Source organism: Schistocerca nitens, chromosome 9, assembly GCF_023898315.1.
Source record: "Schistocerca nitens isolate TAMUIC-IGC-003100 chromosome 9, iqSchNite1.1, whole genome shotgun sequence".
Classification (NCBI taxonomy): Eukaryota; Metazoa; Arthropoda; class Insecta; order Orthoptera; family Acrididae; genus Schistocerca; species Schistocerca nitens.
The window spans coordinates 101978277-101995891 of record NC_064622.1 but is presented as its reverse complement, the minus strand read 5'-3'; the positions used below and the strand labels follow the sequence as shown (position 1 = coordinate 101995891).

The 17615-nt window shown below is 36.7% G+C and overlaps 1 protein-coding gene across 1 annotated transcript in view; it reads left to right on the top strand.

Moving 5' to 3' along the window:
• The first annotated feature begins 420 nt into the window (after positions 1-420).
• LOC126203377 (CD2 antigen cytoplasmic tail-binding protein 2 homolog) overlaps positions 421-17615 on the top strand; it is a 98617-nt gene continuing 81422 nt past the window's right edge. The window contains exon 1 of the mRNA XM_049937674.1: positions 421-635. The gene's annotated coding sequence lies outside the window, so the exon portion shown is untranslated. The remainder of the gene's footprint in view (positions 636-17615) is intronic.

The following is a 17615-nucleotide window of genomic DNA, read 5'->3' as shown; positions in this document are numbered from 1 at the left end:
AGTAAAATCGAATAAAGTACAGCAACAATTACTCCACGTTATCTGGGAGAGAATGCTCGTGCTTCGAAATACTGCCACAGTGGGGAAATCAATGGTGGAAGGAAAGTGGCGTAACAAAGTACAACCAAGCTGAACTTTTTGTGACATGACGAAAGTTGCGTCTCTAAACTTGCGCAGTAGATACTGGGAGTTCACACATGCAAATACGTTACAACTGCAGTATGCCACTAGCTGTGCCAACACTTTGGTTGCGTGTGTGAACCCGGCTTTACACGATATGACTGTACTTGTGCTAGGTCATAAGTAAATGAGAAAAATAAAATAGAAGTATGCACAAGAAATACAATGCACGAATCACTAGAATTCGGTATTGCTTTCCTTAGCGGGTGGAAGGTTCTCGAAACGTCAATGTTGGTTGCACTGTAAAACATAACACAACACAGTCACTGTTTCAAATGTAAAGATTTATCTGGAGGTGTTGATAATTTAGTGAAGTGTTCTGTATGTGTAGTGGTTGGATGTGGAATAAATGTTTACTTATTGGTATTGTTAAAACATTGTGATTACTCTTAGATAAAGGCAGCAGAAATCACGGGAACTATGAAAAATGCAATGCTTCACATGTAATCAGCTAGGTGGGTTCGAAATTTGCCATCAAAGGAAAAATGGCACATCAGTGATTATGAGTTGTAATTATGTCGTGTGTTGCATGCTTTTAAATGTTTTCCAGACGCAACTGTTTTTCAAAGGGACATGTTGGAATGATTCTTTTCATGTCAGTGTCGGCGACCTCTATTTGCCTGAAACGTACCAACTAGGTCTAATTTTTCAGTCAGCAAATGTAATGATTGTGATAATAGGAGCATGTAGGTTAACTGTAATTCAATATATTTAGTATTACACACAGTTCAATATTTTTAAGGGTACAGTTTTTTCTTACCTGCGCAATATACGTTGTAAAAATTAACACCTCACACCCATTGTCATTCATATCGTGTTAAAGAACATAGCCCACACATCCTCAGAGAAAAAAACCACTGTAACGATCGCCGCAGAGACATTCGTTATTTATTACTTGATACTGCCCTTGTGTTTACACAGGATAGAGTACCATGAAGAGCTGCATCAAACCACTCTCTTCACTGAAAAAAAAAAACAACAACAGCAACCATCCTCGTAAATTGATTACATACAAAATTAGTGTTGTCAGTGTTAGTGGGATGTTGGGCTCAGGAAAGCGAAAGCAGTTGGTTCTGGATGTCACAAAAATCTGGGTCTGTGATATTGTGACATAATGGTCACAGAGTTTTTAAATCCTTTTTAAAAACTCGTATTTAGTGGCGTGTGTGTAATGTATGATAACTTTTTCTCTCGTATTGGCTGATGGACAGGAAAGGAAATATGACAGGTGGTTTTGATTACACTGTGAGATGCTAACTCACTTTAAGAGAGGTGCTGATGCCTCTCATTTGGCTCTTTCAAAGTAATTTTTTTTTTACATTTTAGGGCTACATAATCTTGCTACGTTTGAAATACTCTCTGTGCACTGTGATCCTATTCTCTTTATAGAACATAGCTAGTGAGTGCAATACTTTAAATTGCGCTGGCTGACTTTCATGTGAGGTGAGCCCCTTGAGAACAGTGTTCGACTCTTCCATGTTGAGGGCTCGCTTTATTTCACTCCCTGCTGCCATATACTCTTTGTCAGATTTATCTTGTTTCGTCTGTGTTTTTCCTTCTAAATAATACCTAATTGTGATGTAATCACCGAGTATGTAACAGTTTGGAGCATAGCAGTCTGTATCTTTCTTGGTGAACAGTGAGCCAACTATACTGCCATTTAATAGTAGGCCGTAGAATTATATGAAGTTAATTTACATATCCCATGGATCATAATTGGAATCGCTCACTTTGATGTGGAACAAGCCAGTTTTACAATTATAATTTATAGTGATAATCTCAGTGGGAAATACAGCAAAATACTGAAAAAATGTGGGATGAAGTTGTTTATACTTGATTTACTTTGTTTAAGTCACATCATATTCTTATCATCATCTGGTCTCTAGTACATTAGCAGGTCCTTTGCATATCTACCGGGTGATAAAAAAATCAGTATAAATTTGAAAACTTAATAAACCATGGAATAATGTAGATAGAGAGGTAAAAATTAACACACATGCTTGGAATGACATGGGGTTTTATTAAAACCACCCCATATTGCTATACACGTGAAAGATCTCTTGCCCGTATTGTTTGGTGATGATCGTGTGCTCAGCCGCCACTTTCGTCATGCTTGGCCTCCCAGGTCCCGAGACCTCAGTCCGTGCGATTATTGGCTTTGGGGATTACCTGAAGTCGCAAGTGTATCATGATGACCGACATCTCTAGGGATGCTGAAATACAATATCTGATGCCAGTGCCTCACCATAACTCCGGACATGCTTTACAGTGCTGTTCACATCATCATTCCTCGACTACAGCTATTATTAAGGAATTATGGTGGACGTATTGAGCATTTCCATTAAAGAACATCATATTCGCTTTGTCCTACTTTGTTATGCTAATTATTGCTATTCTGATCAGATGAAGCATCATCTGTCGGACATTTTTTGAATGTTTGTATTTTTTTGGTTTTAATAAAACCCCATGTCATCCCAAGCATGTGTGTCAATTTGTACCTCTCTATCTACATTATTCCGTGATTTATTCAGTTTTCAAATTTATACTTACTTTTTGATCACCCGGTATTTCATGTGATCTATTGCTTCCTTCTGAATGCCGTTAGGTGTGCTGCCATCTACCACATCATCCAGGACCTGAATTTTCTCTCTCCCTCACCTCCTCTGCCCTTCCACATACCCTTCTAAGACTGTTTTTATAAGACCCTCCTCCTTTTGTAATATAAGTCCAATCCAGTTTTGTTGCCTTCTTTTTTTACATTCAGTACATGTCTTTGATCTCCAACTCTTCTCAGTACCTCTTCATTTTTCTATCTGTCCATCCAGCTTACGCTTTCCACCTACTGCCATGCCCACATTCCAGAAGTCTCCAGCCTTGCTGTATCTTCTTTTCACATTTCAGCACCATATAGGAGGACACTCCATGCCAAATATTTAATTAGTGGATACCACTGAAGCTAAAGGAAAGATTCATTGAGTGAAAATAAATACAAAGGAAACAACAACAACGGCACTGGGAGGAAATAAAATGGTAAAGATAATTTTGAATGTAGAAGTATTAGAACACGGAGAGGCTTTAAATACTTTGGAAGCAATATAGAAACAGACTGGAAGAGCAGCACAGAAATAAAAGCCAGAATAACAATGGCAAAATAGGAATTTTATAAGGAAAGAAGAATATTTGGCAGTAAAGATTATACCTTTTTTCATCTGGAAAATTGTTTATGGATCATCATCATCATCAGGATTTCCTTCCAACGAGCCCGGTAGGAACTTTGTTAACTAAATGCCTCCATTGGTTTCTGTCCTGATATAGCTTTTCCCTCTCCACTGCATCCCATGTGACTCCTCTTGAGATCTTCATTAACCTGGTCTGTCCATATCTTTCTAGGCCACCCAATTGGCCTTCTTCCTGGTACCTCCATCTCCAAATACTGGCATGGAGTTCGGGTCAGGTGCATTCACTTCACATGACCAAACCACTTCAATCAGAAAGCACTCATCCTCTCCTCTGTAGTCAATGTCACCTGCAAGTATCTCCTTACATAATCATTCTTGACTCTTGTTTCCCCTAGTTTTTTGTAGAGATGACCTAAGGAACTTCATTTCACATGCTTGTATTTGACACTCTTCTTTCTTATTTGTGACACAGGCCTGTAGACTATACATCATGATTGGCAGGAGGTAAGTTTTATACATGGTCTGTTCGGCTCCTTGAGGGACTTCCTTGTCCCAGGTTAGAGTTCGTACTTGGTGGAAGAAGCTAGATCATTTTTTTATTCTGTTTTAAGAATTCTAGTTTGGAAATTCAATGCGTGATATGATGATACCCAGATAATTGAAGCTTTTCACAAATTCAACCTTTTCCCCCTCCAGTATGGTGTGACAAGGTGTGGGTGTCCTGCTCATCTTTATTGCCACTGTCTTGTTCCTACTTTATGGATCCGTCCATGTAAAATCAGTCAGTGATCCCAGATTTTGATCATTTGTGCACACTTATAGTAACAGTTGTTTGCATGAAAAATCCCAGTTTAAATTTTTTTGGTCCTTTCACTATTGAGCTAATAATTTTTAAAACTTCCAAAATTATGCATTTTTTGTTACAATTCAAAAACTTAAAATTACCATATCTCAAAAACTGTGTGAGTTAAAGACATAAATGTTGTACCATTTTATTTAGTTTCTTATAAGCTTTAAAATTTTGTGCTAATTCACGATATTCATAACAATGCTGAATTTTCCCTATTCGTATATTTTTTGTTAGTGTGTGTGTGTGTGTGTGTGTGTGTGTGTGTGTGTGTGTGTGTGTGTGTGTGTGTGTGTGCGCCAAATTTCATGATGGTGTTCCAGTGAAAGCATATTAAAATAAATTTTATTTTCCTAGTAAGTGCAACACCTTGTGCAGAAGCTGTAGCACTTTGGGCTTGTTACTAAGATAAAATATATCTCTAAAACCAAATAATGCTGTCAAGTCATTATCTTTTATTTAGTACCAATCAGTTTATTACATTATTAGAATCATAGACTTAAACTTAAATTCACATGTGGCTTTGCCATGTTAACTGTGAAGATAACATACACAATAGCAGCTCATGCTTGAAACAGACTATGAATAATTTATGTAATTATACCTTCATTTTACAAATACATTAATATTAATCAATATCATTAGTTATACAAAGGTATATCTGTTATTGTTTAACAATGTGTTATCATAGCACCGTGCAAAGAGAAATTTTTTACTCCTTTTCCAGTATAAAGAAAGAAAAAGCTGGCCGACGATGGTGTGTAAATAAAGATTTACTTACCCTTTTTCTTGAAATGAATGGACAGTGTCTTGAAAGGAGAATATAAGATAAACATCAACAAAAGCAAAATGAGGATAATGGAATGTAGTGGAATGAAGTCGGGTGATGCTGAGGGAATTAGATTAGGAAATGATACACTTAAAGTAGTAAAGGAGTTTTGCTATTTGGGGAGCAAAATAACTGATGATGGTCGAAATAGAGAGGCTATAAAATGTAGACTGGCAATGGCAAGGAAAGCGTTTCTGAAGAAGAGAAATTTGTTAACATCGAGTATAGATTTAAGTGTCAGGAAGTCGTTTCGTAAAGTATTTGTATGGAGTGTAGCCATGTATGGAAGTGAAACATGGACGATAAATAGTTTGGACAAGAAGAGAATAGAAGCTTTCGAAATGTGGTGCTACAGAAGAATGCTGAAGATTAGATGGGTAGACCACATAACTAATGAGGAGGTATTGAACAGAATTGGGGAGAAGAGGAGCTTGTAGCACAGCTTGACTAGAAGAAGGGACCAGTTGGTAGGACATGTTCTGAGGCATCAAGGGATCACAAATTTAGCATTGTAGGGCAGCGTGGAGGGTAAAAATCGTAGAGGGAGACCAAGAGATGAATACTCTTAAGCAGATTCAGAAGGATGTAGGTTGCAGTAAGTACTGGGAGATGAAGCAGCTTGCACAGGATAGAGTAGCATGGAGAGCTGCATCAAACCAGTCTCAGGACTGAAGACCACAACAACAACAACAACATATCCTTTTTCATCTTTAGATAGCACACAAGCCAGCCACCATTTGTTGTCATAGGTGCAAGCAACAAGTCCTGTAATCTGTTCAAAGCATGCAGCATCTGGATGTACTTGCATTTTATGAACATCAGAATCCTTACAATCAGAAACAATTTGTGATTTGCCTTTGACTTTACTCATTAGAATAAATACAGGATACTTATGTGTCCCTGTGACTGTTGTTGCTTTATGAAAATATTTTGCCAATCTCCTTTTTTTATGCTGCATGCTCGTCGTTTGTCACACAAAATGACCGATGGCATATATGCTTGATCGCACTCAAACAACTGGAATGAAGTATCCATGTTGTGCCTCAATAACTGACTAACATGAGTGTTAAGAAAACCACTTTGACTATTATTTTACTTGCATGTATTAGGCCACTGGCTTCATTCTATATGAATATCCTCAGGTGACAGAGTGGCACAAATGTGCCAGTGTCATGATTTAAAATTCTTGATTTCCCAGTAAAACATTGAACCACTCATGTCAGAATATGACAGGTACAATATTCCATTTCATTGGCTACGCTTAGTACTAACATCGTATTCCAGCACGTGCCTTTCCAGATTTTATTGGGTGATTAAGCATTTTAAGTCATGACACCAGCATTTTTCTGTTGCTTTGTCCCCTGAGTGCATATGCTTGATGGGTAATACATGCACAGAGGTGACTAATTCACACCAGTACTTTGCTAATTTTATCACCTCATTTCTGCTGAACACACACACACATAGTTCTATAAATAAGAGCTACCACAATTGTAAATTAAAAGTTATATTAAATGGAAAATGTGCACTATCCCTTACATTATTTATGTTAATTGTTATATGGCATAGTTTAGTACAATTTTTAAATGATAAATGATACAGAAAAGTGTGTTAATTAGTGCTCAATAATTTCATTTTAACAATAGTTCAATGGAGCCAGATTACAAAACAAGTGCAGTTGAGATGCAGTTGACAATACAAATAGCAGTAAAATAAAATTGTTTTCTGTATGTTCCCACTGGAATAATATCATGAAATTCGGCATACACATTAACAGATTGTGGATGACTAACACAAATCTTTTTCAAAAGAAGACAACTCTTATTTTGAATTTTTCAAAATTTAAAAATGTTTTGGTTTGATAAAATTTAGCATTTCAGTAAATTTGGTCAAGCAGCGCATATCTTTAAAACATTTGATAAACTGAATAAAATTGTATAAATTTCAGGACTGTATATCAAATACTTTTTGAGGTTTCAGACCTTGGTAAAAATCCCACTATTTCAGGAACTTGTTGTTGTTGTTGTGGTCTTCAGTCCTGAGACTAGTTTGATGCAGCTCTCCATGCTACCCTATCCTGTGCAAGCTTCTTCATCTCCCAGTACTTACTGCAACCCACATCCTTCTGAATCTGCTTAGTGTATTCATCTCTTGGTCTCCCTCTACGATTTTTACCCTCCACGCAGCCCTCCAATGCCAAATTTGTGATCCCTTGATGCCTCAGAACATGTCCTACTAACCGGTCCCTTCTTTTTGTCGAGTTGTGCCACATTCTCCTCTTCTCCCCAATTCTATTCAATACTTCATCATTGGTTATGTGGTCTACCCATCTAATCTTCAGCATTCTTTTGTAGCATCACATTTCGAAAGCTTCTATTCTCTTTGTGTCCAAACTATTTATCGTCCACGTTTCACTTCCATACATGGCTACACTCCATACAAGTACTTTCAGAAACGACTTCCTGACACTTAAATCTATACTCGATGTTAACAAATTTCTCTTCTTCAGAAATGCTTTCCTTGCCATTGCCAGTCTACATTTTATATCCTCTCTACTTTGACCATAATTAGTTATTTTGCTCCCCAAATAGCAAAACTCCTTTACTATTTTAAGTGTATCATTTCCTAATCTAATTTCCTCAGCATCACCCGACTTAATTCCACTACATTCCATTATCCTCGTTTTGCTTTAGTTGATGTTCATCTTATATCCTCCTTTCAAGACACTGTCCGTTCCGTTCAACTGCTCTTCCAAATCCTTTGTTGTCTGTGATAGAATTACAATGTCATCGGCGAACCTCAAAGTTTTTATTTCTTCTCCATGGATTTTAATACCTACTCTGAAATTTTCTTTTGTTTCCTTTACTGCTCGCTCAATATACAGATTGAATAACATCGGGGAGAGGCTACAACCCTGTCTCACTCCCTTCCCAACCACTGCTTCCCTTTCATGCCCCTCGACTCTTATAATTGCCATCTGGTTCCTGTACAAATTGTAAATAGCCTTTCGCTTCCTGTATTTTACCCCTGCCACCTTCAGAATTTGAAACAGAGTATTCCAGTCAACATTGCTAAAAGCTTTCTGTAAGTCTACAAATGCTAGAAACGTAGGTTTGCCTTTCCTTAATCTTTCTTCTAAGATAAGTCGTAAGGTCAGTATTGCCTCACGTGTTCAAATATTTCTACGGAATCCAAACTGATCTTCCCCGAGGTCGGCTTCTTCTAGTTTTTCCATTCGTCTGTAAAGAATTCGCATTAGTATTTTGCAGCTGTGACTTATTAAACTGATCTACATCTACATCTATACTCCGCGAGCCACCTTACGGTGTGTGTGCGGAGGGTACTTATTGTACCACTATCTGATCCCCCCTTCCCTGTTCCATTCACGAATTGTGCGTGGGAAGAACGACTGCTTGTAAGTCTCCGTATTTGCTGTAATTTCTCGGATCTTTTCGTTGTGATCATTACGCGAGATATATGTGGGCGGTAGTAATATGTTGCCCATCTCTTCCCGGAATGTGCTCGCCCGTAATTTCGATAATAAGTAATTTTCACATCTGTCAACACCTGCTTTCTTTGGGATTTGAATTATTATATTCTTCTGATACATCTTGCTCACCAGATGGTAGAGTTTTGTCATGACTGGCTCTCCCAAGGCCATCAGTAGTTCTAATGGAATCTTGTCTACTCCCGGGGCCTTGTTTCGACTCAGGTCTTTCAGTGCTCTGTCAAACTCTTCACGCAGTATCGTATCTCCCATTTCATCTTCATCTACATCCTCTTCCATTTCCATAATATTGTCCTCAAGTACATCGCCCTTGTATAGACCCTCCATATACTCCTTCCACCTTTCTGCTTTCCCTTCTTTGCTTAGAACTGGGTTTCCATTTGAGCTCTTGATATTCATACAAGTGATTCTCTTTTCTCCAAAGGTCTCTTTAATTTTCCTGTAGCCAGTATCTATCTTACTCCTAGTGAGATAAGCCTCTACCTCCTTACATTTGTCCTCTAGCCATCCCTGCTTAGCCATTTTGCACTTCCTGTCGATCTCATTTTTGAGACGTTTTTGCCTGCTTCATTTGCTGCATTTTTATATTTTCTCCTTTTGTCAATTAAGTTCAATATTTCTTCTGTTACCCAAGGAGTTCTACTAGCCCTCGTCTTTTTACCTACTTGATCCTCTACTGCCTTCACTACTTCATCCCTCAGTGCTACCCATTCTTCTTTTACTGTACTACTTTCCCCCATTCCTGTCAATTTTTCCCTTATGCTGTCCCTGAAACTCTGTACAACCTCTGGTTCTTTCAGTTTGTCCAGGTCACATCTCCTTAAATTCCCACCTTTTTGCAGTCTCTTCAATTTTAATCTACAGTACTTAACCAATAAATTGTGGCCAGAGTCCACATCTGCCCCTGGAAATGTCTTACAATTTAAAACCTGTTTCCTAAATCTCTGTCTTACCATTATATAATATATCTTATACCTTCTAGTATTTCCAGGATTCTTCCATGTAAAAATTAGTAGCACAGAAATGAAGTGCCCAAAATGTTTTTAATTTTGCTTTTTATGTTAGTTTGATAGTTAGAATAAAATGACAAAAAAATTGGAAAGTTCTAAACCATCAAGGCTCAAATTTATTTTTTATTGGTGAATTTCACATGGAATGACCTTTATTCTTTGTGTGTTACCTACTGGTACATATCGAAAGAATGGAATATATAAAACTGAAGCCATAGTTTACATTTTATGCAATAGTACAAAGACAAAGCTCTTATAAATTGTGCCCCTTGTGACGTGGATATCAACTGACACTTAAACTTGTACTCAAAGCAGCTGTGAGGTGGGTATGCTGGCTAAAGATGATAGTTTCCCTTCTTCCCCTGAAATATTGATTGTGGTAACAGATGATCTTTAGCATACATGGTTAGGGTCGAAGATGGCAATTTGGGTGTGTGTTGGTGAAACCAACAAAGTTTTATGTGAAATGGAAGGTTGTGCTAAGAATTTGGTCAGTAGAATAGTCTGATGTCCACATTTGTGTCTTTTAGCATCTGCTTCATTTCAAAAATGAAAACTGCAAGGTAGGCTCCTAAAGGTTGTATTACTCAATAAAAAAAAGCCATTGAGAATTTTGCTGCACATTATGCATGTGAAATGTATGTATGAAAATGGCAAGGGAGGGGGGGACTGTGTAACTCTTACCAAATATGGGCACAATGTACCCTTATCTTAGCAAGTGTCGACTAAGATTCTGGAATATTTACATCTATACTCTGCATACCACTGTGAAGTAATGGCAGAGGCTCTTTCTCGTTGTACCAGTCTTTTAAGGCTTCTTCCCATTCCGGTCGTGTATGAAGTGCGGGAAGAATGATTGCTTAAACACTTCTGTGCGCACTGTATGTATTCTGATCTTGTCTTTTGCAATCCCTATGGGAATAATATATAGTATGTTGTAGTATATTCCTCGAGTCATAACTTAATACTGGTTCTTAAAGCTTACTAAATAGACTGCTTTCATGGGCTAGCTTACAGCTGTCTTCAAGAATTTGCCAGTTCAGTTCATTCAACATCTCTCTGTCACTCTCTTGTGGGTGAAACAAATGTGTAACCTTTCATGCTGAGATTTGTTTTTCATTCAGTATTTACTGTTAATCTTATTTTTTGCTGGTCTCACATACTTAGACAATGTTGTAGAATGAGTTGCATGAGTGTTTTGTAAGGAATTTTTTTGTAGACTGATTGTATTTCCCTAGTATTCTGCTAATGAACAGAAGTATGTCACCTGCTTTACTTATATTTGAGTCTATATTATCATTCATTTCATATCCCAACAGCTGTTAACCCAGGTATTTGTATGAATGGGTTGATTCCAATTGTGAACTATTGATATTTTAGGCATAGGCTGTTCTGTTTTTGTGTTTAGTGAAATGCATGATTTTACATTCCTTTGCCTGAATGTTTAAAACAATTTCCCGATCTTGGCACAACTTTGAAATCTTATCAAGACTTGGTTTGATATTTGTGTAATTTTTTTTCCAGGCAGCAGTTCATTATAGATCATCAGCAAAAAGTCTGAGACCCCAATACTGATGCTTATAAGATGATTAATATTCAACATGAAGAGCAGTAGTCCTGAACACTCCCCTAGGACACATCTGAAATTAGTTTTTTGTATGCAGACAATTCTCCAGAGTTAAATGTTTAGAGTTCGTTATTCCAATAAAACACAAATGCCACTTTATCTAGTTTACTGACCACTTAAATCTTTCTACTTGTTTAGTTTCCATTTCTACCTTGGTTGTCATTGTTGCTATTACCCCCATTGTCACTGATGTCAGATTAGACATGGATATCTTCAAAGAGGTGAGTTGTATTTGTTGCCATTAGATGGGATTTATTTCCACCAGGAGTGGGCTTCTGGAACCATCTATTGCAAGCAGAAGAGAAGACACTATTCTTTCTCAGGATGTCTTGTCGCTCCCATCATTTACAAAGCTGTAATTATTGCAATTGGTTGTTGGAAGATTAAAGTCTGCTCCATTGATAACAGTGTGATTGGAGAACATTGTATTGATTGATTGATTGATTTCTTTATTAATCCATGTAACAATTTACATTGTGTGGATTTCATCAGCAAAATCATATACAATACAATATACCTACAATTATACACATAAAATTAGTATTTACACACATTTTTGAGGTATCTTAAATTAGTTTTATATCCTTATGTAATTTGTAATTTTCTTATAGTACTGTACAATTTTTGATTTCATATTATAATTATTTCCTCATGTATTACAATGCAGGCTACTTTAATTACACTACATGTTTTAATTCAGATAGTCCGTTACTGCGTAATACCTTTTATTTAATAAAAATTTTTTTAAGTTTTGTTTTGAACTGTCCGATTGTGTCAATATCTTTTATTTTTTGGGGTAATTTATTATATAATTTAACAGCATTGTACAACAAGCTCTGTTGAGTTTTAACTTTATTTTTTCTCTCTAGATGCAGATTGTATTGGTTTCTAGTTTCATAGCTGTGTACTAAAGAATTTTTCATAAAGCAGTCAATATTTTTTTTTTTTTTACATACATAACACTCTGAAAAATGTATTCACAGGGGACAGTTAGGATTTCCAGCTTTTGGAAATGTTCAAGGCAGTGAGCCTTACTGCCACTGTTGGTTATTATACGAATTGCTCTTTTCTGTAATTTGAAAACTATTTGAATATTTTTACTGTTGACTCCCCAAAATATTATTCCATAGGTAATAACAGAGTGGATATAAGAAAAATATACAGATCTGACACATGTAGTATCACACACTGCAGTCAGAATTCTCAGAGCATAGCATGCTGTAACGATTCTGTTACTAAGTATTTTAATATGTTCTTCCCACTTTAACTGACTGTCAACATGCATACCAAGAAATTTTGTGTAGTCTACACATTCTATAGTTTCATTGTTTAACTTAAAGTTGTTATAGTGTGGTTTTTTGCAGACATAGAAGTTAACAGCACTTGTTTTTTTTTTTTAAGATTTAGTGTTAGTTTGTCATTGGATGCCCACTCACGTACACTGTTTAGTGTTTGTTTGGCTTTTTCTTTTAGTGCATCTGGTGATTGTCACTGATTAGAACATTTGAGTCATCTGCAAACAATATTGTTTGCCCATTCTTGATGCTCTGTGGGAAGTCATTTATGTAAATGAGGAATAGTACTGGGCCAAGGACACTACCCTGTGGGACACCTATATTTACATAATTTGGGTCTGAAGTATACTTTACAATATAGTTTGAGCAACTTGAAATATGTGAGATTTCGGTTATCTGTCTTCTATTTTTTAGATATGACTGGAACCACTTTTTCACAAGTCCCCTTATTCCCAGTTCATCTAACTTATTTAACAATATGTTGTGGTCTACTGTATCAAACGCTTTAGTTAGATCAAGAAATATACCTGTTGTGTAGTTCCCTTTATCTAATGCTTCTAGAATGTGTTTTGTGAGGTGTGCTGTTGCTGATTCTGTGCTTTTCCCTGATCGAAATCCAAACTGGTCAACAGACAGTAAGTTGTATTTATTTAAATAATTCATTAGCCTATCTTTCATAATAGTTTCTAATATTTTTGCAAAGCATGATAGTAGAGAAATTGGCCTATAATTTTCAATTTTTCCTGCATCACTTTTTTTGAAGAGAGGTAGTAATTTCGCATATTTTAAATAGTCTGGAAAGTAGCCCTGCTTGAAAGATTGATTTATAATATCAACTAAAGGTGGAAGCAGGCTCTTGATACAGTCCTTAATTATAAAAATGGGGACTTCATCCAGACCAGCTGAGTTTTTGTTTTTCAGTTTGCTGACTGCTTTATAGACTTCTTCCTGTGTTGTAGGGAATAACACCATTGAGTGTGATACACCATTATTTGGCTTTTTGACCTGAGGGGCTGTTAGAAAATTTTCCTGTAATTTTATTCCTATGCTACTAAAATAATCATTTATATAGTTTGCCAAATATATTGGGTCTTTTATTAAAGTCCCTTCCTCTTTGATTTTCAACTTTGACAGATTCATTTTCCTGGTACCAGTTTCCTGCTTCACAATCTTCCATACTGCCTTATTTTTGTTTTCAGCAGAGTTTACCAGTTTGGAGTTACGAGCTCTCTTTGCTGCAAGCAATATTTTCCTATATGTTTTCCTATCTCTTTTATAAAAGAGTGAGAAAGCAGGATTAGTTTGGCTGTGTTTAATGGAGCTCAGGTACTTTAGTGTTTCAGAAGATTTTTTGATTCCTTTTGTGACCCAGTTGCTTTTTCCTGCTGTTGATAATGGACACAATACTTTAGGAAATGTTTCTTCAAAATTTAATTTAAACAATGTCATGAAATTTTTGAATTTTTCATTTTGCATCTACCTCTGAGTATACTGAGTCCCATGTTTGTCCTGCTATCTGTTTGGCAAACTCATGTCTATTTTGTTTAGAAAAAATTCGTCTGCAAATATGCATTTTCTTTGTTTCTGCTGGAGCCACTTTTATATTAATGATTTGACCTGAGTGATCAGATAATCCTAGCTCTGCTACCACCACCTCACAGTTTTCTTTGCCTAAATCTGTTAATACCTGATCAACAGCTGTCTTTGAGTATTTTGTTATTCTGGTTGCACTGTTAACCATTTGAACTAAGTTGAAACTTTGAGCAAGATTTTGTAATGAGTCCCATGTAGAACCAGGATTCAGTTTATCCACATTTAGGTCTCCACATATGAGAATGTGGTTCTTTGGCGTGGATATCTTGCCAAGAACATGATTAAGGTTGGAGAAAAAGTTATTGAAGTCTCCACTAGGAGATCTGTATATGCATAAGATAATCAAATTGCTACACCTGTACTGGTCCCTGATTTCAACTGCTGCCAGTTCAAAATGTTGCTCTTCACTGATTACACATAAATCGCTTCTGGTCTTACACTGATAATTTTGTTTTACATAAATACAACACCCTCGACACTTCATAGAAGTCCTACAGTATGCACACGCTAAATTATAAGACTGCAAGACTAATTGATTAATTTCAGCCTCATTGCACCAATGCTCAGTGAGACAAACAACGGAGCACTCTGTAGACTCCAGCTCCACTTCTAGCTGTTGGGTCTTATTTGCTAGGGAACATATATTTTGGTGAACAACTGTTAAGTAATTTTTTCCAACACTATTTGCATTCCCACTTTTTTTGTTTTACTGTCGTTCTGTTTTGGTTCGACTGCTTCCTTATTACGATTACACTCACGTTTTTTTGTTTGCATATGGTATTCTTGGATAGTCACCCCCTGCAGACCGTATTAGTTTCCCTTATTTTTTATAATGTTACATAAATCCAGGAGCATTTTACTGAAAGTCATTGCACCTAGTCTGTTTAGGTGCAGGCCATCCCTACCCAGACATTTGTCGTCGAGAAATTTATTTGGGTCAACAAATACAACACCAAGTTCGTCGCACTGTTCCCTGATATTCAGTGTGTATTTTGTTTGTATATGCGTTACTCACCGATCTTCTTTGTAGAATTCCGTTGATAACAATTCTGGAGATTGTAAACAAACCTTTGGCTGACCAAATTACATTACAAATATCATTTACGATTTCTTTTTGTCTGCTGCTTCTAATAGAGTTTGTCCGTCCGTGAATTATCATGCCTTTAAAATTTGTGTTGGAATCATTGTTGTTTTGGTTGGATTTTTCCGTGTTCCTTATGTTGTTGAAATGTATAGAGACCTGAGGTTTTTACTGAAGTTTCAAGTTAAAACTAGGTGTGAATCTAGTGGTTAATAGGAAGAGCCATACTAAGTTTGTGTCCACCCTTGATATTGCCCAATTAATTTTGCAACTAGCTTCAGTTTTGACAGCTTCGAGGTTCTTGCCCACTTTGACAAATACAACACCTCAATTTCCCATTGGCCTATTTTTCGACACACAGTTAAATTTGATCCAAAATCGCAGTGCTCTCATCTCCACACTTTAGCCAGCTTTCTGCACCTAGCACCTTGTGAGCTTCATAGCTTTTTAGCAGCATTTCAAACAACGGCATTTGTTGCAAATGCCCTGGAAGTTGATCACTAGATAGTACAGGGAACAAAACTGATAGTTAACAAAATCAGAAACACAGAACTGCTTTTTATTTTAAAATTTTTCTTAACAAATGAAAATCCAGGAGTGAGTGCATTTCTTTGGATCTCACACAAATACTTTAGAGTCTCATACAACTATAATTTTCTGGACTGCATGGAGAACAAGTCTAATAATAATAATAATAAACCCCGTGGAGGCCCGGGAAAAGAATAGGCCGCCGGTATGTTCTGTCAGTCGTAAAAGGCGACGAAAAGAACAAACCACTAATAGGGCTAACCCCCCTTTTAGTGTGATTAGTTGGTTCAGGACAGAACTAAAGAAGCCTCGGACAAGTGCCATCATGGTTGGAGACGACGCTTGAACCCTATGCCCGCCCACAATGGTAACGACACTGCTAGCCAACTGGAAAATGATTTAAATCCAAATAGAGGTGTTTTGCAGGATATTTTTCCTGCAACCACCCTAGAAGGAAAACAAAGACAGAGGATGAGATAGTCAGATGAAGTTAACCGACACCTCATGTTCTGTTATTACCAAGCAACAAACCTAGGAATCAACACAACTGGATACAGACCACAAGTATACACAACATTTATTACCAGATACCCAGAATTAAAATTTTTAACAGAACGACGACTAGCTTATCAGATCCGTGTAATAATCAAAAATAACAGGATACCGCAGTCACAATTAGAACACATCAAACAAGTACAACAAATACTGGAACAAAATAATGTGCAATCAGAAGAAGAAGAAAATACAGTAATGGACTCAAACATCCCAGAGCAAACAAACCAAGAACAACACGCACCAATTAAACAATCAGAGGAAAATGAAATCTTAAGACCGCCACCAGAACAAGCACAAATAGAACACAAAGTGACACACTTGTTAGATATAAAAGAAAAATTTCAGCTGACATATATAGAATACAAAGACACAAATACAGACATTAGACCATTCTTGCACAGACCGCCAAATAACCCACAAGTCGAAACAACAATAACAACTATCAAGACAATCATACACAACAAAATAAATGAAAACACAACTATGGAAGAGTTACAACTCCTGGTTTATATAGGAGCACTCACTACACTAAATATACACACTAGGCAGAGATCAGAACCGACCAACACACAGAAGAAACCCACAAAACCAGCATGGCAACACAGGCTACAGATCAGAATAGAAAAACTGAGAAAAGACATCGGACAGCTAACACAATTTATAAGAAATGAAATATCAGACAAAAAACGAAAAAGGTTAGGTAAAATCTCACAACAAGAAGCAATAGAGCAATTAGATGAAAAGAAGCAGAAATTACAGGCATTGGCCAAACGACTTAGGAGATACAAAAAAAGTGAAAATAGAAGGAAACAAAACCAAACATTCAACACAAACCAAAAGAAATTTTACCAGACAATAGATAACACACACATTAAAATAGACAATCCACCAAACATAACAGAGATGGAACACTTCTGGAGCAACATATGGTCAAACCCAGTACAACATAACAGGCATGCACGGTGGATACAAGCAGAAACAGACACATACAAGATGATACCACAAATGCCTGAAGTGATAATTTTGCAACATGAAGTCACCCAAGCAATTAATTCAACACACAATTGGAAAGCCCCTGGAAAAGATAAAATAGCAAATTTCTGGCTAAAGAAGTTCACCTCAACACATTCACATCTAACTAAATTATTTAACAGTTACATTGCAGACCCATACACATTCCCTGATACGCTTACACATGGAATAACTTATCTGAAACCTAAAAATCAAGCGGACACAGCAAACCCAGCTAAGTATCGCCCCATAACATGCCTACTAACAATATACAAAATATTAACTTCAGTAATTACACAGAAATTAATGACACAACACAGAACAAAATTATAAATGAAGAACAAAAGGGGCTGCTGCATAGGAGCACGAGGA